Genomic DNA, 22585 nt, shown 5'->3' on the forward strand with positions numbered 1-22585 from the left:
CAGTGGAGTTCAGTAGGCATTTGATCTAAACACATGGCTGAAAGCATCCAGGATTTGGCAAAGCACCACAATTGACAGCATAGCACTTGTATACATAAAAGAGGCAGAATGAAAAGATACATGTGGTCGGTTTGCCATCCAAAACAGAATCTGAATCTCAAGTGGGAGGACAGCCAGTGCTTTCCCAGATAAAAGGAGCCATCGTTACACTCCCCTAAATGGAGTCATTGTTTAATATACACAGAGACTCCACTACCAAACACACAGACTGGCACGCCAAGAGAGGAAATGATTAAAGTTCTGGTCCAGGGAAGCAAACAGCACATAGCTTCTAATTTTTATTTTATTTTTGGCTGATTTATACACTCAACTGCTGTAACCAATGAGTCTTGCATGTCTTACACAAGTTTCTTGGTTAAATTGGTCACAGCTATGGCGGGAAGGGAAGGGAAGGGAAGGGAAGGGAAGGGAAGGGAAGGGAAGGGAAGGGAAGGGAAGGGAAGGGAAGGGAAGGGAAGGGAAGGGAAAGGGAAAGGGAAAGGGAAAGGGAAAGGGAAAGGGAAAGGGAAAGGGAAAGGGAAGGGAAGGGAAGGGAAGGGAAGGGAAGGGAAGGGAAGGGATAAAAGGAACAATCAGGGTGGCTTTCTTTTATTTTTTTGAATGGTTGATCTCCAACAATCAATCATACCAATATGTAATAACCTAAAATAATAATTATTCCAAAATAGAACGACACAATAAGGTCATTAGTAGCAAATAAACAAATAACTCATTCTTTCAGATTCATTCAAAATGGAGGTAATGCTAAGCAGTTTTAAAAACACTGGTATGTGGAAGATACTATTGAGATTTACTTATTTTTTCGGGTTTATAGTTAGTTCGTTTTAGTTAGGGGCAGTATTTTGTGAATATGTGCTCTATCAGTCTTTTCCACTTTCTTTTAGTTTCTGTTAGTTTATTAAATCTAATAAGCAGAACCATTTAAAGTATTTTACATAATGGTTTCTTTAAAATAGCATTCTGTAAAACTGTAAATATTCCTGTCCCTTAATGAATTTTTGTGTTTTTCCAAAAATACATTTGTTAAAGTCCTATTAGTTCTTCAAGATGACATATTTGGAGATAAAGCCTGGAAGGGGCTTTTGTCACAAGCCTGTCATGGGTCCCTTGACAAAGTTGTTTGTCTGGCTGTAGGGGTACTGTCACAAGGCATGAATCACCAGGGCCTAGTGGTCCGTAAAGCTTTGAGACAGAATATTATGCAATACTTACCTCAGCTACCCCAAACCTTCGAGTCTTCAAAACAGGTCCATCTTATCCCTGAGACCTACATGACACGTTTCTGCTTTTTCCTTTTTTTTTTTTTTCACTTTAAAGGCATATATGTGTAGAACAAGACAGAGTTTATGATGCTTGTTCAATTATAACATGAGTTGATTATAATTATACTTGGTGCTTTTTTTCTGACCTCCAGGGTAATTAATCTCCGGAGCTCTGACCTGGCACTATGAATCTCCACCACTTCTGGCAGCCATGTCTTTCATTTCGTGGATGGGACAGAGAGAAATTGAGAGGGGAGGAGAAAAGAGAGAAAAAGAGAGAAGGGGAAAGAGGGAGGGGGGGGAGAAGGGGGGAGAGAGAGAGAAAGAGAGAAGGAGAGAGAAAGAGAGAGGGAGAAATAGACACCTGTAGACCTGCTTCACCAGTTCTGAAGTATCAGCCCCCAGGGGAGTGGTGGCTCAAACATGAATCATTGCATTTACTACTATGTGGGCTTAACCGGGTATGACACCACCAGCCCCCTACTTTCTTTTTAAAAAAATCTTACCTTACTTTATTTAATTTTAAAAGATTTCCTTTATTTATTTGACGTTAGAGAGAGTAGAAACCTCTGTATTGCTGTGGTACTGAGGAAGGAGCTTAGATCCTTGTATACCCAAGGTATGTAATCATTTCCACGGCTAGGCTGCTGTTCTGTTAATTGTCACTTTTCTGCAGTGTTTTACTTTTCTTCTAGCTTTTGCCCTTCTTCTGCAGCCAGTCAACAGCGTCAGGTTGAGCCTGATGTCAAGTTTCGAGACCTCCTTTGAATCTGGAGAGGTGGCAGTCATTGACTATGTGGGTCATAGTCTGTCTGGAGCCACAGGGGCAGTTCGGGTCGTCTCTGGCTCCCCAGCGATGGAACATAGCGGTGCACCGGCCATGGCCTGTTCGATAGTGATTGAGGAGGGCCCGATCATAACGTGCTAGGTCAAAGCCGGGTTGACGCTTGCAGGGGTCTGTGATGAGGTGTTTGTTCTTTACCTCGGCTGACTGCCAACTCTATTTCCAAGAGTCTGGAACAGAGAAGTTCAGTGTAGGCGTAGGGGACCAGATTGGGTGACGAGACATCAAGCGTTGGCCAGGGTGGGCGAAGATATCCGCGTATATTGGCAGGTCCGGTCGAGCATAGACGTGGGAAATGAACTTAGATGATGCCGCATCCCGACGAATATCTGGCGGGGCGATGTTGCTAAGAACTGGCAGCCATGGAACCGGGGTGGAACGGATGGTTCCAGAAATGATCCTCATGGAGGAGTATAATTTGGAATCGACCAAGTGGACATGGGGGCTACGGAACCATCCTGGGGCACAGTATTCTGCAGTGGAATAGCATAATGCCAGAGAGGATGATCGTAGTGTGGAAGCGCTCGCGCCCCATGAGGAGCTGGCCAGTCTTGCAATGATGTGATTCCTCGCGCCCACCTTTGCTGCAGTTTTTATGAGATGTTTGTGAAATGACAGGGTGCGATCAAGAGTAATGCCAAGATAGACTGGCTGGGCTTCATGCCGGATTCTCGTATCGCCAAGCTGCACATTAAGCTCACGTGAGGCTGAGTGTTTTACTACATGAATAGCACAAAATGTGTTTATTCTGACGATAATAAGACATTTCTTTGTTCTTTCTTTTTTAAACTACTTTGAGCATGCTGTCATGAATATCTTTTTTTCCAGTTTAAATTACAGGGAAATAAATCCAGATGCTCATGCACGTGTTATACTACTACAGAGTGACTTCCAGTCATTTGTTTTCTCAGGTTTTTTTTTTTTTTTCTTATGTGTGGCAGTGAAAGAGAGAGACACCACAGAGAAGCATAACTACCAGCACCATCCATAGAATTTCCCTGGTGCTGTCTATGGTGCTCCCAGGTAGTGCTGGAACTTGAACCTGGGTCTTTTACATGTGGTAAGACATATGTTCTATTAGGTGAGTTCTCTCCTGGCCTGTATACATATTCTTGTGCATGGACTTACATGTAAATGCACTTGCATTTTTTCTTGGCTATTACCGGAAATTAAATAGTTGGACCTATTTTTATGGAAAATGCTATTTAAATCTTCTCAATTTTTACATAATTCCAGAAGGTCTGTAGTACTGTCATTTGTGTTTCTCAGACAACCTGGTGAAAAAAGTTTAACATTTTTTCAAATCTTTGTAAGCTGTTTGACTCTCTTTTTGCATATTTTCTTGGCTATTCGTTTTTTTTTAACTTGTTTATTTATTGGGTAGCTATGCTGTTCCCACTGGTGTATACATGCTTGTGTGTGTGTTTGTGTGTGTGTCTGTGAGATGTCATTTCATCCATTGCTATATTCTTTGCATAGATATATACTCTCACTTTGTGACTTCTATTTTTTTAAATATTTATTTTATTTATTTATTCCCTTTTGTTGTCCTTGTTGTTTTATTGTTGTAGTTATTATTGTTGTCGTCGTTGTTGGGTAGGACAGAGAGAAATGGAGAGAGGAGGGGAAGACAGAGAGGGGGAGAGAAAGACACCTGCAGACCTGCTTCACCACTTGTGAAACGAATCCCCTGCAGGTGGGGAGCCAGGGCTCAAACAGGGATCCTTGTGCCAGTCCTTGCGCTTTGCGCCACCTGCACTTAACCCGCTGCATTACAGCCCAACTCCTGTGATTTCTTCTTCTTCTTCTTTTTTTTTTTTCATCTCTGTGCTTTTTGATGAAAAGAAGGTATCCATCTCAATGTATCCCATTTAATCAATATTTTCTTTATGGTTTGTAGTTTCATATATATATTATATATATATATATTATATATATATATTATATATATATAATATATATATATTATATATATATATAATATATATATATATATCTTTATTTCAAAGATATTTTGGACTTTTCTTATTTCCTATATATTCCAGAAATTTTATTGTTTTTAGTTTTTATATATAGAATATGTGAGGTGAGGTCATTTTTCCTGTTGTATATCTATTCACTATGAGTGGTTCTAACTGTCATAAGTGAAATATCTAGACACTAAAGGCTGGTTCCTGGATTCCCCTTCTGCACAAATGATTGCTTTCTCTGTTCTTCCATCACTCTTATTATCATTTCTACATCTGCTACCATTTGTACAAGTTTTTTGAAACCAGAACACAGTTCAACTCTGGCTTAGGATAGTGTTGAGGATTGAAGTTGGAACTAGAGAGCCTCAGATATGAAGGTGTGTTTTGTTCCTGCTGTAGATATCTGCTTGGCCCTTTTTCTAGAACATCTTACCGAATAAGTTCTCTTTATGTTTTAAATTTTTTCTTTCATTTTCATATTTGTATGTTGGACTCACTTTGTCAGATACTAAATTTTATTCAGAATTTGGGTTACATTTAATTCAGGAATCCATCTGAGTAGAATAAACTTCATATTACAGTGTATATATATTTTTAGTTATCACTGGGTCTTGGTGCTAACACTAGAAATTAACTACTCCTGGGGTCTATTGGTCCATTTTATTTCTTTTTAATGAATAGGACAGAGAGAAATTGAGATAGAGAGGGAAAGAGACAGAGAGACACCTACAGACTTACTTCACCATTTGTGAAGCGACCCACCTGCCAGTGGGAGCCAAGGGCTTGAACTGGGATCCCTGAGCATGACCGTGCACTTTGCACTGTATATGCTTAATCCACGGTGCCACCACCTGTCCCCCCATCAATTTATCTTTATGATTTAGAATTTTCTTTATTTTATACACATTTTATTGGAGGCTTAAAGTTTTTTTTTAATTCTTTATTCATTGAATAGAGACAGCCAGGAATTGAAAGGGTTGGGGGAGATAGAGAGAGAGAGAGACACCCGCAGCACTGCTTCACCACTTGCACAACTTTCCCCCTGCAGATGGGGACTGGGGGCTCAAACTTTGAAGCCTCAGACATGAAAATATTTTTGCCTAACCATTATACTATCTTCCTTGTCCACTAGTATTTGTGAACTATGTATAAATATCATCATTTTGTGGATGAACAAATTCAGTCATTTGTTGTAGGGAGATTGAGCGGCCTGTGTCTTCACAGAAAGCCAGTGGTAGAGACTAGATTTGGACCCTGTCACTCAGAGCTCAGACTCTATCCTTTTAACAAAACCTGTCTTTGCGTGAACACAAGAGGCTAAGGTAGAGATATTTTTTGTTGTTGTTTAAATGTTTTGAGTTTCAAGTAAGAAATCAAGAAAAACATTCACAAGAAGAACATTCAGCTTCTTGTTGAATAAAATTCAAGGGCTATGCACTAATCCATAAAAATGACCCACTACCAAACAACAGCAGTGTCTCAACCTGAAGAGGCCACAAACAGGTGGGCAGGGAAGTTCATTTCATATCTAAATCACGACTTAGAACTTGAATCCCTTCATGAGGAACCATTAAACATACCCCAATTAGGAAACAGACTACAAAGCAACTGGCCAGTTCTCAGTTCATAAAACACAGAACATGACTCAGAACTATCCTGAGGATAGACACTTAAATAGATGTAACCGTGAAACATAATGTATGATTTTGGAAGTTTATTTTTGCGAGGAAGGACAAAATTGTTGGGACAACTGGTGAAATCTGAATAGATTTGTAGACTAGATAATATTATTACATCAATATTAAATTTCTGGCTTTTAACTTTATATTTTTAATTTTATGATTATTCTGTGGTGATCTCAGAAAATACCTTATTTCCAGAAAATAGGCACTAACGGAGCAACATGAAGAAACTCTTAAATGATATAGAAATAAATAACACATAGTATAAGTAATATATATATGTATGTATATATATATATATATAAAGACACGTGTATGCACTTACAAAAAGAAAGTCGATGAAGTGTTATGTTTGAAGAAAATGAATAAAAGTTGTACCTTTCTACTACCCTTGAAATTTCTATGTAAGCATAAAAGAATGCCAAAACGTAATGACTTAAAATAAATGATAGCAGGGGCCTAGTGGTGGTGACCCGGTTAAGGGTACATATTTTAACGGCTCCTCACCTGAAGGGGGACGCTTTACAAGTGGTGAAGCAGGTCTTCAGGTGTCTTTCTCTTTTCTTTTCTTTTCTTTTCTTTTCTTTTTTTTCTTTTCTTTTTTTTCTTTTTTCCTCTTTTCTTTAATTTTATTATTATTGTTATTATTATGATTATTTTTCCTCCAGGGTTATCACTGGGGCTCAGTGCCTGCACTACTAATCCACTGCTCCTGGAGGCCATTTTCCCCATTTTGTTGCCCTTGTTGTAGTTGTTATTGTTATTGTTGTCATAGCTGTTGTTGTTGGGTAAGACAGAGAGAAATCGAGAGAGGAAAGGAAGACAGGAAGAAAGACAGACACCTGCAGACCTGCTTCACTGCTTGCAAAATGACCCCCTGCAGGTGGGGAGCTGGGGGTTCAAACTTTCACAAGCCCTTGTGCTTTGTGCCATGTGCACTTAACCTGATGTGCTACTGCCCAGCTCCCCTTCCTTTCATTTTTAAGTATTTTATTTATTTTATTTTTGAGAGAGAGAATGTCACAGAGAGAAACACCAGACCACTGCACAGCTCTAGCTGATTGTGGTGCAAGGAGGATTGAACCTGAGGCTTCGGAGCCTCAGGCATTAGAGTCTCTTTGTATAACCATTATGCTATCTAACCCCTCCCAAAGTGTCTTTTTCTCTCCCACTCTCTCTCCCCCTTCTCTCTCAGTTTCTCTCTGTCCTGTCAAATAAAATGGGGTGAGAGGGCAGAAAATGCAAAAAGTGGCTGCCAGGAGCAGTAGATTCACAGTGCAGGCACCCAGCCCCAGCAATAACAATGGAGACAAAAATGCATACATGAATACATACATACATACCTACGTACATACACATATATGTACATATGTACATACATACGTACATAAATAAATAAAATAAATCTCCCCCAAACAAAACTAAGTAAACCTAATAGAATCTCATTCCAGTGTTCCTTCATGATTGTGACTCAGCAGAACTCCTTGTGTCTGTTTTCACTGATGTGTATACCTCCAATAAGTTTTCTCTCTACCAAAGACTTTAATTCTCTCTGGACTTGTCACTTCCATTTCATTTCTAAGAAGAGTCTAGTCAGTTAACAACCAGAACGTTCAGTCACTAGTGGTTCTCTAGTTTGGTTGACCTGGGTCAGTCTGCCAGCAGATTCTGTTTCCTTGCTCAGCTTTGTAAGAGATATTGTGACATAGCCCTTCTCCTTACCAGGAACCAGAGGCAGGCAGGTGGAAATGACTGACAGTTCTTGAACAAACAGAATAATGACAGAAAAAAAAAAATCTGTGATCTTAGAGGTAGCACAGTGTTGGACTCTCAAGCCTGAGGTCCCGAGTTCAATCCCTGGCAGCACATATACCAGAGTGATGTCTGGTTCTTTCTCTCTCCTCCTATCTCTTTAATTAATTAATTAATTATTTTTAAAAGAAAAGAAAAAAATCTTTTTTTTTCAATATTTATTTATTCCACTTTGTTGCCCTTGTTGTTTTATTGTTGTTGTTATTGATGGTGCTGTTGTTGGATATGACATAGAGAAATGGAGAGAGGAGGGGAAGACAGAGAGGGGGAGAGAAAGACAGACACCTGCAGACCTGCTTCACCGCTTGTGAAATGATTCCCCTGCAGTGGAACCGGGATCCTTACGCCGGTCCTTTCGCTTAACCCAGTGCGCTTAACCCAGTGAGCTACCACCCAACTCCCTAGAAAATAAATTTGAGATTGCACTGGTCAGTGTTTAATCAGTGGTTATGCTGAGTCAGAACACATGACTCCATTGAGATCAACAGATTGGCCTGACACCACAAGTACACCAACATTAAACTAAAAAAAAAAAAAAAGTATGTTAAAGGAACGATTCACTTTATTATTCTGCTAACAAAATTTCTTCTGTAAAAATTGCCTTTGCATTAATATACTGCCTCTGTAAAGATTATAGAAAGTCTATCTTTGCTTTATGAGCTTTATATCTGTCTTTAAGGCTCACTTACTGGCTGGATTGTGTTTTAGGATGTGAGTTCAAAGGTTAAAGACTTAGCTCATTTTAGTTGGTTGATGGCTATGGTTCCATATCATAACTGAGAAGCAATGAAGGATGACTCTTCTGTGTCTCTCTTCTACTTTTGCACCGTATCTGAAGGTACCAACCTTTTAGAACTTTCTCCAAGAAGACATCCCCATAAGAAAAATGGGAAGTTTGATTTTTATAATATTTAGGTTATTTAATCAGGAAAGGAAATCATCTGTCTTTGATCATGCCCTTGCCAGAAGATCCCTTAAGTCATTAGTGAGCTATTAATGAGGCTGTATTTTAAAGCAGGTGTTGTTAAGTGCAATCAGAGCAGCTTTATTAAGCCACAAATTGTCTTGCAATGACAAAGGACGTCAGATTGGTCCATGCCCAGTTAACCTTTGTCTATATGCATGACTTGGCTGATTAAACAGCAATTGATAATGACCTTCAGTCTGGCAAAGCTGGAAAAAGGTGATGCCTGATGGTGGTTTTCATTGTATGTGATGTGAGTGACAGGCCAACGGTCTCTTTAATTTAGAAATCTATAATGCAATTTCAAAATTAACTAATAACACAGTGCAATGAGCAACTAATTTATGTGCATTAAGCTGATATTTCAGTGTGTGTTCTTTCATATTTGAGGCTTCACTGAAAAGAGAAGAGTTAACTTCAAGTCAAAGTAGCTCTGGCAAGCCATCCTTATTTGTCAATATAAGGAAGATTGTGGAAGGGAGAGGACAATTGCATTTCTGAGGTTTATTAATATAGTTAACAAGCATACTGAACTTTAAATGTGTTGAAGACTTGCCCTGGTGAATTAAACACGGGTGCTGCTTCTCAGGAGCTCACGATGGGGTGATAGACAGGAACATCAATTTAATCACAATTTATTCAGTCCCACAGCAGTTCATTATTAGCACGTAAGGAGAGTCTCAGGACCTCACCTGATGTTCCAATGTAGAGGGGACATTCAACAAGCTAGGAGAAATCATAGTTTACTGAGTGTCTATTATGTGCTAGCTACTTTGTTCATGGTACCTCCTTGAATCCCTGCAAAAATTTCAAGGTCAGTTTTTCATTGCACAAATCAGGAAATAGATAGTCACTTCCAGGTTGAGCATTTTGCTCAAGGCCAGTCAACTAGTGAGTAGAAATTGCATTTGAGTTGTCTGACTTTAAAGCCCACAGTATTTGGTGGAATCCTGCATAAGTGGAAATGAGTCAAGTATGCAAATTATGCACTGTTTGTGCTATGATGTGTATGTATCCATCCCACTTTGTCAACTGAACCTTAATACATGTGTCTTATTGTCTTCAAATCAAGAGTCAACAATAACTTTAGTCTTGTGGCTTTATAGATCTTCCTTTGCTCTCTCTCTGTGTGTGCGTGTGTATTTGTGTGTGTATTTTAGTTCATCTTACTCAGGAGGCATTTAATGACTTTATTATTTGTTATAACCTACAATCTTTGGGAAGTCTTTACAAAGAACCCTACCATAGTCTAACTCTTGCAATTCCCAATTTGTGGTTAAGGGCATTGCATTCTGGGTGTGCCAAGAAAACTGTCCATCTGGGCTCATACAGGTTTGTTTAACTGTTAAACAGAATCAGAGAGGTTTCTTTCTTGTTTCAGGACTTTTCGGGGGCTTTAATATGCTAATGGATATTGTGACTTTCAAAGAAAAGAAGCTGGTATGGGGAATTTCCCATTTTCCTGACTACGCAGTCCTTTATTTTTTTTGAGCACCAATTAACACTCACAAGAACTGAAGCATGCAGAACAGAGCTATCCCTGGTCTATAAGGAAAATAATAATTGCAGCAAGTTATAATTCAGAGAAAATAGGGATGAGAAAAAAAAAAATCAAGGAACAGAATCCAAATACAGGAAATAGAAAAGCCCAAATGACTGGTTTGCTCTTTCAAAGCTTTGCTGGGGACAATTACAAAGATTTAAATACTGCCAAAACCGTTATGGAATTGCCTGATTCCTACCAATAAAATTATAAACGATGTTCATCTGATCTGCCGAAAAGAAATACCAGTCATCACTACCAATGTTGATTGAGGTTACTTGATGCCTACATCCCTCCTGAATAATAATTGAAGAAGTTGTTCACTTGGAGGTGTTTAAAGGTAATCAGACTTAATTGAGGTAAGTGGAACATGGGCCCTTGCCATAAATTACATAGATATCCTAAGAGTTTACTGAGATCATACAAGTATGAATTACTTGCATCTTCACAGAATGTGTTGTCCTAAGTCAATACTAGTTATACCTTTAATTTTTTTTCTTTTTTCCTTTTAGTAAATTACACACTTAGAAACATTTAACAAACTGCCAGCCTAAGTACAAAATCTCTGACTGGTGATCAGGATCAAGTAATAATCATACCCCCTTAGGATAATGTTCCTATCCAACTAGGGTTCTACATTTTTTGTCTTTTCTCTGAAATATCCTATCTGTGCCCCATGTCCATTCCTCTGGTTGCTTCTGCCTATCTGTGCTAGGAGACCAGTTAACAGCCTGTTCTAAAACTTTCCATCTGCAAGGACAAAACCCTTAAATTACAGGTTAAATCTGCCACTCCAAGGCCATTTGCTATATTGTAATTGTTATTGCTATTGTATTTCCTGTTCTTGTCCAGTTACCACATTAATCCACGATCACAGTAACCATGGGAGCTGACCTGCCATGTAATTCCCCCTGAAGCTGCTGGAAAGTTTCCAAGCATATGCTATAATGGTATCATTGTCTAAAACGCCTTCTGCTCCCAGGGGAGAAGGCTGCATGGAAGACTGAGCAATGTGGCATGTAAGAAGTTACCACATTTACTCACCGCCACTTCATAGTGTTTCTCCCCCACTGAAATGCTTTCCATATTTTCTTATAAGACCACTTTATTACACCCACTTTCAATCCTATATATTTCTTGCAGCAATTAAATTCCTAAAATAGCTGGTGATAAAATTGATAGCTGGCATTAATGACAACGAGGCCACCTGTTTGGCTCTGAGACAATCTTTTTTTTTAATTTATTTTTTATTTAAAAAATGATAAATTAACAAATCCATAGGATGGAGGGGTACAACTCCACACAATTCCCACCACCCAATCTCCATATCCCACCCCCTCCCCTGATAGCTTTCCTATTCTTTATCCCTCTGGGAGCATGGACCCAGGGTCATTGTGGGTTGCAGAAGGTGGAAGGTCTGGCTTCTGTAATTGCTTCCCTGCTGAACATGGACATTGATTGGTCGGTCCATACTCCCAGTCTGCCTCTCTCTTTCCCTAGAAGGCTGGGTCTCTGGGGAAGCTGAGCTCCAGGGCTCATTAGTGGGGTCTTCAGTCCAGGGAAGCCTGGCCGGCATCCTGATGGCATCTGGAACCTGGTGACTGAAAAGAGAGTTAACATACAAAACCAAACAAATTGTTGAGCAATCATGGACCCAAAGGTTGGAATAGTGGAGAGGAAGTGTTAGGGGGGTACTTGCTGCAAACTCTAGTGTACTTATGCTTTCAGGTATATATTTTGCAGTAGTTTATGGATACGTGTGAACATATGCTCTCTCTCACAGAAACTGGTGTATATCTAGGTTTTGGGTCTTTGTTAGAAAGTGAACCACCTGGGATGGAATTAGAGAATGCTATGTAAGGAAAGGTCTCACCCAAGTAATGAAGCTGAAGGGTTGTCATTCCATACATGAAGAATTTTTTTTGTTTTTTTTAACCAGAGCACTATTCAGCTCTGGTTTATAGTGGTGCAGGGGATTGAACCTGGGACTTTGGAGCCTCAGGCATAAGAGTCCATTTGCATAACCATTATGCTATCTCCCCTCCTGAGACAATCTTAAGTGACTTTTGCAGGAGGGTGAGTGATCAGCAAATAGACGGTAATGAATCCTAACCATTTGACCATCTGATAGAGCAGACGTGAAATATGACCCAGGTGAAAGTTTCATAGGCAGAGCCAAAGCAAGTTAAGGTTCTCTTCTAAGTCATTTGTTTTCTTTACAGTTGATATATAGGAGTGTGTAAGGATTATTTAATAGGCTTGAACAATCACAGATTGTGACTGGGATAGGTGAAATTATCTGGGGGAAGAGGATAAGAAAAGCGTCTTTTGCCTGATAGATGTTTCAATTTTCCTGAGAAAAGAGATGCACTTACCAGATCAAAATCATTTTGGCAAGTTACATTTCAATGCTGAGTCATCTGAGCAGTTTGAGGTAGTGCATGGCCCTTTGAAAGATAAATTATGCAGTATTATTTTTTTAATCTTATTTATTTTCCCTTTTGTTGCTTTTTTATTGTTGTAGCTATTGTTGTTGTTAATGTCATAGTTGTTAGATAAGACAGAGAGAAAGAGAGGAAGGGAAGACAGAGAGGGGGAGAGAAAGACACCTGCAGACCTGCTTTACTGCCTGTGAAGCGACCCCCCTGCAGGTGGGAATCCGGGGCTCGAACCAGGATCCTTTCGCTGGCCCTTGCGCTTCGCACCATGTGTGCTTAACCCGCTGCGCTACCACCCGGCTTCCTAAATTGTGCAGCATTAATTTTCAGATCTCTGCATTAGGAATGACTGGATGAGATCCTTGAAAGGAACTTAAAACACGCAAAAAGATGTTTACCTTTCACAACTGCAGTTTTCCTTTTAAAGATGAAAAAGAGTACACAGTTTCTAGAGCAGATCACCAGGGAATGATTGCACTGGAGGCAGTAATACCGTAAGTGACTGATCCGTTTCACCCTCACACAAATTGTGAGCATGGCTGTCTGATGGGTAAGAAAAGATGCAAAATTCAAGACGGTGTCTCTGAGCAGAATAATTGAACTGCATAAAATCACAACTCTCTTGCTGTGTAAGTCTACTCGTTTCCTGAATCTGGTTCCCCCTTCACCGTGTTGTGTGAAGTAGTGGAAAACAGCAGCACATGCAGTAGGTAAAAGCTGGATGGCTGCCCTCCTGCACTGCTGCTGGGAATGTCAATGGGTCCAACCTCTGTGGAGAGCAGTCTGGAGAACTCTCAGAAGGCTACAAATGGACCTACCCTGTGATCCTGCAATTCCTCTCCTGGGGATATATCCAAAGGAACCCAACACATCCATCCAAAAAGATCTGTGTACACATATGTTCTTGGCAGCACAATTTGTAATAGCCAAAACCTGGAAGCAACCCAGGTCTCCCTCAACAGATGAGTGGCTGAGCAAGTTGTGGTATATATACACAATGGAATACTACTCAGCTGTAAAAAATGATGACTTCACCGTTTTCAGCCGATCTTGGGTCCTTAAGTGAAATAAGTCAGAAACAGAAGGATGAATATGGGATGATCTCACTCTCAGGCAGAAGTTGAAAAACAAGATCAGAAGAGAAAACACAAGTAGAACCTGAGCTGGAATTGGCGTATCGCACCAAAGTAAAAGATTCTGGGCTGGGTGGGTGCTGGTATGCTTCTAAGACCCCTTCTGTTTCATTGGTTTAATACCCCCTGCTTAACACTGTATTCTATTTATATAACTACTGCAGGGCATTGGTTTAATCCCCACTGGTTCATGATGTGCTTCTGCTCCGCCCCCTCTCGTAGTACACCCTGATTTGCACCAGTCACTTTTTGCTCCACCCTCTCTGCGTCACATCCCATTTCCGCCCTACTTGGCGAGTATATATAGGATTGTGTTTTTAGTTTAGTTTAGTTTAGTTTAGTTTAGCTTAGCTTGGCTTAGATTGTGCTGCGTTCTGCATGAATAAAGACTGAAATGTGTACCACCCAGCTATGAGTCCCTGGTCGTCTGTCGCTGCTCGTGAAGCCAGCCCGACAGGTGGGTAGGGAGAATACAGTTCCAAGAAGGATGACAGCGGTCCTAGTGGGGGATATATTGTTATATGGAAAACTGGGAATGTTATGCATGTACAAACTATTGTATTTATGGTTGAATGTAAAACAGTAATTCCCCAATGAAGAAAATAAATAAATAAAAAGCTGGGTGGCTCAGAGGTGAGTCAATGGCAGGAATGTTAGTCCTAAAACTATAGCGTCCTTGGGAGTTGGGTCAAGTGCACGTGGTGGCAAGCGCAGGGATTGGTGTAAGGATCCCGGTTCGAGCCTCCGGCTCCCCACCTGCAGGGGAGTCGCTTCACAGGTGGTGAAGCAGGTCTGCAGGTGTCTGTCTTTCTCTCCCCCTCTCTGTCAACCCCTCCTCTCTCCATTTCTCTCTGTCCTATCCAACAGCAACAATGGCTATAACAACAAGGGCAACAAAATGGAAAAAATGGCCTCCAGGAGCAGTGAATTAATAATGATGACACAGAGCCCCAGTGATAACCCTGGAGTCAAAAAAAAAAAAAATAATAGAATAAAATAGTGTCCTGGGTTTGATCCCTGAAACTGCTAGTACTAGATGGATGTCCAATTTCTCTCCCTCTCTCTTTATCTTTTGTGTTAGCAAGTAAATTGAAAGGGCAAATGAAAGAAGATAGAAGGAGAGAGAGAAAAAAGAGGAAAAAAAAAGGAAAGGGAGGGAGGGAGGAAGAAAGGAAGGGAAGGAGGGAAGGAAGGATAAAAAAAGACTAAGACTGTATCTCAAATCTGTCGAATCAGAAACCATGGCAACACCATCCAGCAATTTGTGCTGGGGCAGGCCTTCCAAGAAATTATCAGCCTTGCTGTTGTTGAAGAAATTTCATATTTTTGAAACAACTATGTATTCATCAATATCTGTCATCCATAAATACAAATCATGAAATGTTTGTATGGGGGTGAGGGAAAAAAGAAAAGAGAGAGAGAGAGAGAGAGAGAGAGAAGGAGAGGGGAGGGGAAGAGAGGAGAGGAGAGAAGAGGAGAGGAGAGAAGAGAAGAGAAGAGAAGAGAAGAGAAGAGAAGAGAAGAGAGGGAGAAAGAAAAAGAGAGGCTCCAGTATAATTATATCATAGATTCACATTCTGGGCTATTGGTGCTTTTATGTTTTGTTTGGTAAATAATGATTTACAAGATAGTCCTTATCACATAGGGTACAATTTCTCATCCTCCCATGATAGGTGTCTGCACACACCAATCCCGCCACTAAATTAGGTCCTGTAGCACCACACTGTGCACCAGCACCGGCTATAACAGGCTGTGCTTCTTCATAGTCTGGGTGCCAGTAGCCAACCCTCTCCCGTCTCCCATCCTCCCGTATCTCCAAACTCAGTGGCCAGTCACCTAACTCAAGTTGGTAGTGCTAAGATCGGAAAAGAGAAATTTCCCATGAGTGGTCATCCCACTTCTGTTTATCTTGTCCATCTCCAAAACTCTCTCCCTTTACACTGTCTGAACTGGAATACACTCTGAAGAGGGTTAAACTGGGAACGGCTGCTGGTTATGATAACATCACCGCAGAACTCATTCTTAACTTGGGACCCGCGGCAAAGAAGTGGCTCACTACATTCGTGTCCCACGTCTTGGAATCCGAATCTATGCCCAAAATTTGGCATCGTGTGAAGATAATAGCAGTTCTGAAACCAAAGAAAGACCCAACACTGGCCGCCAGCTACAGACCAATTTCTCTCCTCTCCGTGTGTTACAAACTCCGTGAGAGGCTGCTTCTGTCACGTTATTTCTCCTCTTACAGAGAAATTCCTATCACCCGCCCAAGCTGGTTTCCGCCCAGGAAGATCTACCTGTGAACAAATCCTGGCCCTCTCAACTTACATTGAAAATGGATTCCAGAAGAATTTAAAGACGGGTGCTGTCTTTGTTGATCTCACAGCAGCCTATGACACGGTCTGGCACCGTGGTCTCCTAGTCAAGATCTCAAGATGCCTGCCTCCATGGGTGGCCAACACTACATCGTTTCTTCTCCAAAACAGAAGATTCCGGGTGCATCTGGGTGACAAGTCTAGCAGATAGAGACGTGTCTCAAGTGGCCTCCCCCAGGGCTCTGTTCTGGCTCCTACGCTATTTAATATTTACATCAATGACCTCCCAGAAACTTCTTTAAGGAAGTTCATCTACACCGATGACATCTGCTGTGCAACTCAGGCATCCAAGTTCGACATCCTTGAGGAAACACTCATGAAAGACATGTCTCTGATATCTGATTACTGTAAAAAATGGCAACTAATCCCTAGCACTGCAAAAACGGTATCATCTGTTTTCCATCTACGCCATGCCTCGGCCTCGCGTGAGCTTAATGTGCAGCTTGACAGTATGAGAATCCGGCATGAAGCCCAGCCAGTCTATCTTGGCATTACTCTCGATCGCACCCTGTCATTTCACGAACATCTCATAAAAAATGCAGCAAAGGTGGGCGCAAGGAATCACATCATTGCAAGACTGGCCAGCTCCTCATGGGGCGCGAGCGCTTCCACACTGCGATCATCATCTCTGGCATTCTGCTATTCCACTGCAGAATACTGTGCCCCAGGATGGTTCTGTAGCCCCCATGTCCACTTGGTCGATTCCAAATTATATTCCTCCATGAGGATAATTTCTGGAACCATCCGTTCCACCCCGGTTCCATGGCTGCCAGTTCTTAGCAGCATCGCCCCGCCAGATATTCGTGGGGATGCGGCATCATCTAAGTTCATTTCCCACGTCTACGCTCGACCGGACCTGCCAATATACGCGGATATCTTCGTCCACCCTGTCCAACGCTTGATGTCTCGTCACCCAATCTGGTCCCCTACGCCTACACTGATCTTCTCTGTTCCAGACTCTTGGAAACAGAGTTGGCAGTCAGCTGAGGTCAAGAACAAACACCTCATCACAGACCCCTGCAAGGGACAACCCGGCTTTGACCTAGCACATTATGATCGGGCCCTCCTCAATCGCTATGGAACAGGCCATGGCCGGTGCGCCGCTATGTTCCATCGCTGGGGAGCCAGAGACGACCCGAACTGCCCCTGCGGCTCCAGACAGACTATGACCCACATAGTCAACGACTGCCACCTCTCCAGATTCAAAGGAGGTCTCGAAACTTGACATCAGGCTCAACCTGACGCTGTTGACTGGCTGCGGAAGAAGGGCAAACGCTAGAAGAAGGCTGTGCCCTCATAACTGTGTCCTCTGGGCAAGTGGACACTGGGACTTTAGCTTTCTCATTTGTAAGCTGCAGCTAAGAACAGTCATTGCAGGAGACATTTCCAAGCGTTTAATGAGATGATTCAAGTGGACTGCTCAGCTTGGGAGTGAGCATATAAGGGTGTGAAAAGAATGTTTGTCGTTCACTGGGGGTAGAGGCTCTGAAAAGAAAAGATGATCATTTTTCAAAGTCTCTGACGTAGAAAAACAACTTCTCTTTAAAGTTTGGTGAGTAAAGACTTCCATTTTCAGGACAAATGGATGTATTTAGCTTCAGTTCCTCGGAACTGACTCAAGCTGTTATTGGCACTTACACCTCCCATCCTCCTGTAGGCAAACCTATATATGTAGGTTTCACACTATTTGGTAAAGACACAATTATCTAAAGCATGGAGGAGAGGGCTTTGGTGACTTTCTGGTGCAGCCATGAAATGCACAAACAGCAGTGAGAATTCCTTTTCTTAACAGCTTTATTTTAATTTAGTAAAAACAAACAAACGAACAACAACAACAAAACTATATTTGCAAACAATCAACAAGGGAATTGTGACTTCATGGAAACTGGGGTTTACTCAGGTTTCTATGTGTTTATGGCAGCTCCAGACAGCTTGCCCAGGACAGTGCTCCATTGTGGAGGATTCCCCCGCCACACACAGCAGCAGCTAAATAGACGTTTCTTTCATGCGAGGTGCTCCAGCCCTGGAATGGGCTTTGTGGATCTGGTTCCCGCACACAATGAGTCTGGATGGAGAGCTGTGTGCAACAGTGCCCAGGCCTCTGTTTTAATTCTTAATTTCCTTAGAGGCATCAAAAGGCGTTTCTAGTCAAAAGCTTTTCTTTTCCATTTATCCCTGAGCCTCTGCAATTTAGGCAGAGCTGCAATCTACTAGTAGCAGTCTTTGTTCTGGCCTTTCAGGAGGCTGGAGAACAGTGTGGGGCCTTCCTAATTAGCCCTGGGACCAGTGGAAAACTCCTCTGAGCCAGGAGGGCCTGCAATCCCACAGTCCAAGTGGCAGAAGAAAAGGAAAGGCCTCTTTAATTAAGGACCAACAGAACTGGAGAGAGGGAGAGCGAGAGAGGGAGAGAGAGAGAGAACGAGAGAGAGAGAGAGAGAGGGAGAGAGAGAAAGAGAGAGAGATCTATTCTCTATAATGTTGGCACTTGCACAAGCCTTTAAACTGTGCTTTCACATTTGCCATTGCACTGTTGCCCGTTTTTGGCTGAGGAGGGCAGGAATCATTGATCTGGAGATGGGGTAGGACCCAGTAACTTGGTCTTTCCCAAGAAGCATGGAATGTGCTAAAGCTACTGTGCTGCTGATCAGGAAATGGCCTTCACTTAGAAAAGGGGTGCAGCGTTTTGTTTGGCTTTTTATGTTCACTCTCTTTTCAGCCACCAGGTTCCAGATGCCAGCAGGATGCCTATCAGACTTCCCTGGACGGACAGATGACCCCACCAACGTGTCCTGGAGCTCCCATTCCCCAGAACCCCGCCCCACTACGGAAAGAGAGAGGCAGGCTGGGAGTATGGATCCACCTGTCAAGCACATGTTCAGCGGGGAAGCAATTACAGAAGCCAGACCTTCCACCTTCTGCATCCACAATGACCTTGGGTCCATACTCCCAGAGGGTTAAAGAACAGGAAAGCTATCAGGGAGGGGATGGGATATGGAGTTCTGATGGTGAGAATTGTGTGGAGTTGTACCTCTCTTATCCTATGGTTTTGTCAATGTTTCCTTTTTATAAATAAATAAATAAACAAATAAGTAAATAAATAAAAGAAAAGGGATGCAGAATGGTCGCACCTTGCAGGCTTAGCATTTGCATATAGGACATTCACAAATGTTACTGCACAAAATCCCTGGATGCCCCATATGTGTGTATTCATGAGTTTATGCCATTGGCTGTCTTTCTTTTATGTCTTTCAGTTATAGTACATTTTTTTTCTTTTTTTTAATTTTTAAAAATATTTATTTTATTTATTTATTCCCTTTGTTGTCCTGTTGTTTTATTGTTGTAGTTATTATTGTTGTTGTCATTGTTGGATAGGACAGAGAGAAATGGAGAGAGGAAGGGAAGACAGAGAGGAGGAGAGAAAGATAGACACCTGCAGACCTGCTTCACCGCCTGTGAAGCGACTCCCCTGCAGGTGGGGAGCCAGGGATTGAACCGGGATCCTTATGCCGGTCCTTGTGCTTTGCGCCACCTGCGCTTAACCCGCTGTGCTACAGCCCGACTCCCATACATTTTTTTTTTCAAGGACTTCTTCGGTCATTTAAATGCTTAGGTTAAGAAATCAATTTTGAATATGATACTGATTCTGCATATTATTATTCTGGTCCAACTCTTATATGTACTGTATTTTTCTTCACCATGCCTTGTGAATAATGAGGTTTTTACTCCTTTAACTTCAATCTGAAAATACTTTCCCCAAATGATAAAAATCATAAACACCTTTTGCAAAACAGAGGTTCAAAGCTGGTAATCATGACTGTTTTTAAATTACACAGATTTCTATACTGAGTGTTAACGTGTGTGTGTGTGTGTGTGTGTGTGTGTGTTTGAATTAGTCCATCCATAAATTTACATGCAATTTTACATAAGTAAACCCTCTCTCTTCACATGATAATATGTATAGCTGCATGGTAGAGTCAGCAAATATGCCAGCATCATCTTTTCTTTTTTTATTTAACAGGACAGAGAGAAATTGAACAGGGAGGGGGAGGAGGAGAGGAAGAGACAACAGGAGGTACACTGCTTCACTGCTTGTGAAGTTTCCCCTGTAGGAACTTGAACCCAGGTCCTTGTGCATGGCAATGTGTACCAGCACCCGGTTCCTGAATCATCTTTATTTTTTTCCTTTTCTTTTCCTGCATCATCTTTTTAATGACGGTGTCAAGCCAGTTTTTAAATAACAGGTTAATACTGAATATAACTTTTATGCTCTATTTGCATACATTTGGATCTGATTACATTCCTTTCAGTGCTCACGATTATCAGACAATTGCTAATTCTCATTTCCACCTTTTCTTTCTTTTGAAGGTAATATAGTTCAAATGAGGATATATGTGATAAAATAAAGTTATTGTAATATACCAGGAAAAAGATTACAATTAGAAAAGTCTACATAAGATCTGTTTTTTTCTTTGCCACAGTTATTTAATATCTCAAGGCCTCAATGCCATTATTTATACAAGGAAGTAAAGATCTCAGAGGAAAACTCTATGATCCAAGCACAATAATGTTAATAGCTAGAACTTCATATTTTAATTGCATTTAGAAATGATTCTTAGAGTATCCACTGTGTTTTAGACTTTGCTAGAAGCACAGAAGCATTTTTCTTTTTCTTCTTATTATTTTAGAATTTATTTATTTATTTATTCATGAGAAAGATAGGCAGAGGGAGAAAGAATCAGACATCACTCTGCTACACGTGCTTCTGGGGATTGAACTCAGGACCTCACGGTTAAGAATCCACTGCTTTATTCACTGCGCCCCCTCCCAGACCACACAGTTTTCTTTGTGTAGCCTGTTTCAGCATACAGCAGACTCTCACATTTGTGGTACATTATCCTTATTTATTCTCTTACTAAAATCCCAAGTCTTTGCTCCCGGCTCCCCACCTGCCAGGGAGTCCTTTCACAAGCGGTGAATGAAGCAGGTCTGTGGGTGTCTATCTCCCTCTCTCCCCCTCTCTGTCTTCCCCTCCTCTCTCCATTTCTCTCTGTCCTATCCAACAACGACATCAGTAACAACAATAATAAAACAACAAGGGCAACAAAAGGGAATAAATTAAAAAATATTGAAAATTTGTATTTATAGGAAAAGAAAAACTTTAAAAAATTCAAAATTCGCAAAACCTACTCAATTTCAAACTTGAGACTCAACCTCAAATCTTGTTCCCAGGTTCAATGTTTTCTTCTTCACGCTATCTTTGCTAAAGATCCTGGAACAACATTGTAGATATATTCAACACTGCATTCACAGGTGGTTAGATAATATATACAATATATATATAATATATATACAAACAACTCATGAATGGAAGTGTTACAGTAGATAAAAGTCATTTCAGCCAGTGAGAGTGTTTCTTTAAGTGCCAAAGCTATTTTAAGTAAATTGGGGGGGGGGTGGGTACTGTAGCTATGGAAAGATGATGTAGTTTCAGAAAAATGGAGCTTAAAATGTGGTTTGGACACCTACAGAAAGGTCAAGCAGGGAGGCAGGAAGGAGGCTGAAAAGTTGAGGCAATGGTCAAATTAAATTTGTGCAATGGGGGAAGGACTCATGCGCCGGTTGCAGGTGTTCTGAGTGAGGTGATGCCAAGGAAGAAGTCTTGGTGTTCACCTGTGTCCGGCTTTAACAAGAGGAAAAGACTCTCTAGAAAAATCTCAGGATCAGTGCTCAAGAGGAAAACCCAGCTTCCCAGCATGATGGAAGAACGTGAGGAAACTCACTAGAGTGTTTTCTGCAAGGAATGATTGTTACAGGAAGAGGGTCAGGTAAGTGGAAACTGTTCATCAAGGTGGGGGGAGTAGTGTGTGTGTGTGTGTGTATGTGTGATAATGCGATGACATGTTTTCATACACAGGGATTTCCTTAACTCCCCTAATTATGCTGAAAGTCTAATTTAAAAAAAAAATGAGGAGATTTGGGCGATTTACCTGTGATCAAGCATCTTCTTCTTCTTTTTAATATTTATTTTCCCTTTTGTTGCCCTTGTTTTATTGTTGTAGTTATTGATGTCGTCGTTGTTCGATAGGACAGAGAGAAATGGAGAGAGGCGGGGAAGACAGAGGGGGAGAAAAAGACAGACACCTCTAGACCTGCTTCACCACCTGTGAAGTGACTCCCCTGCAGGTAGGGAGCCGGGGGCTCGAACCGCGATCCTTACACTGGTCTTTGTGCTTTGCGTCACTTGCACTTAACCCGCTGTGCTGCTACCGCCTGACTCCTGATCAAGCATCTTCTAAGCCATGGGCCTGTACAGTTTAGATCAAGCTCATATTCAGGGCTGTGTTCACCTGTAGTAGTGACAGCTGCATTGATTTATGAGAAATTAAATGACAAGCCGAAAGCTAATGTTAATTTGGGGACCGTCTGTTCCTATGCTAGATACATATTTCATTTAAAAAGGGGGATAAGAGAAAACCGTAAGAAAAATGAAAGTAAAAAGTGATAA

The sequence above is a fragment of the Erinaceus europaeus genome, chromosome 18, assembly GCF_950295315.1.
Source record: "Erinaceus europaeus chromosome 18, mEriEur2.1, whole genome shotgun sequence".
NCBI lineage: Eukaryota > Metazoa > Chordata > Mammalia > Eulipotyphla > Erinaceidae > Erinaceus > Erinaceus europaeus.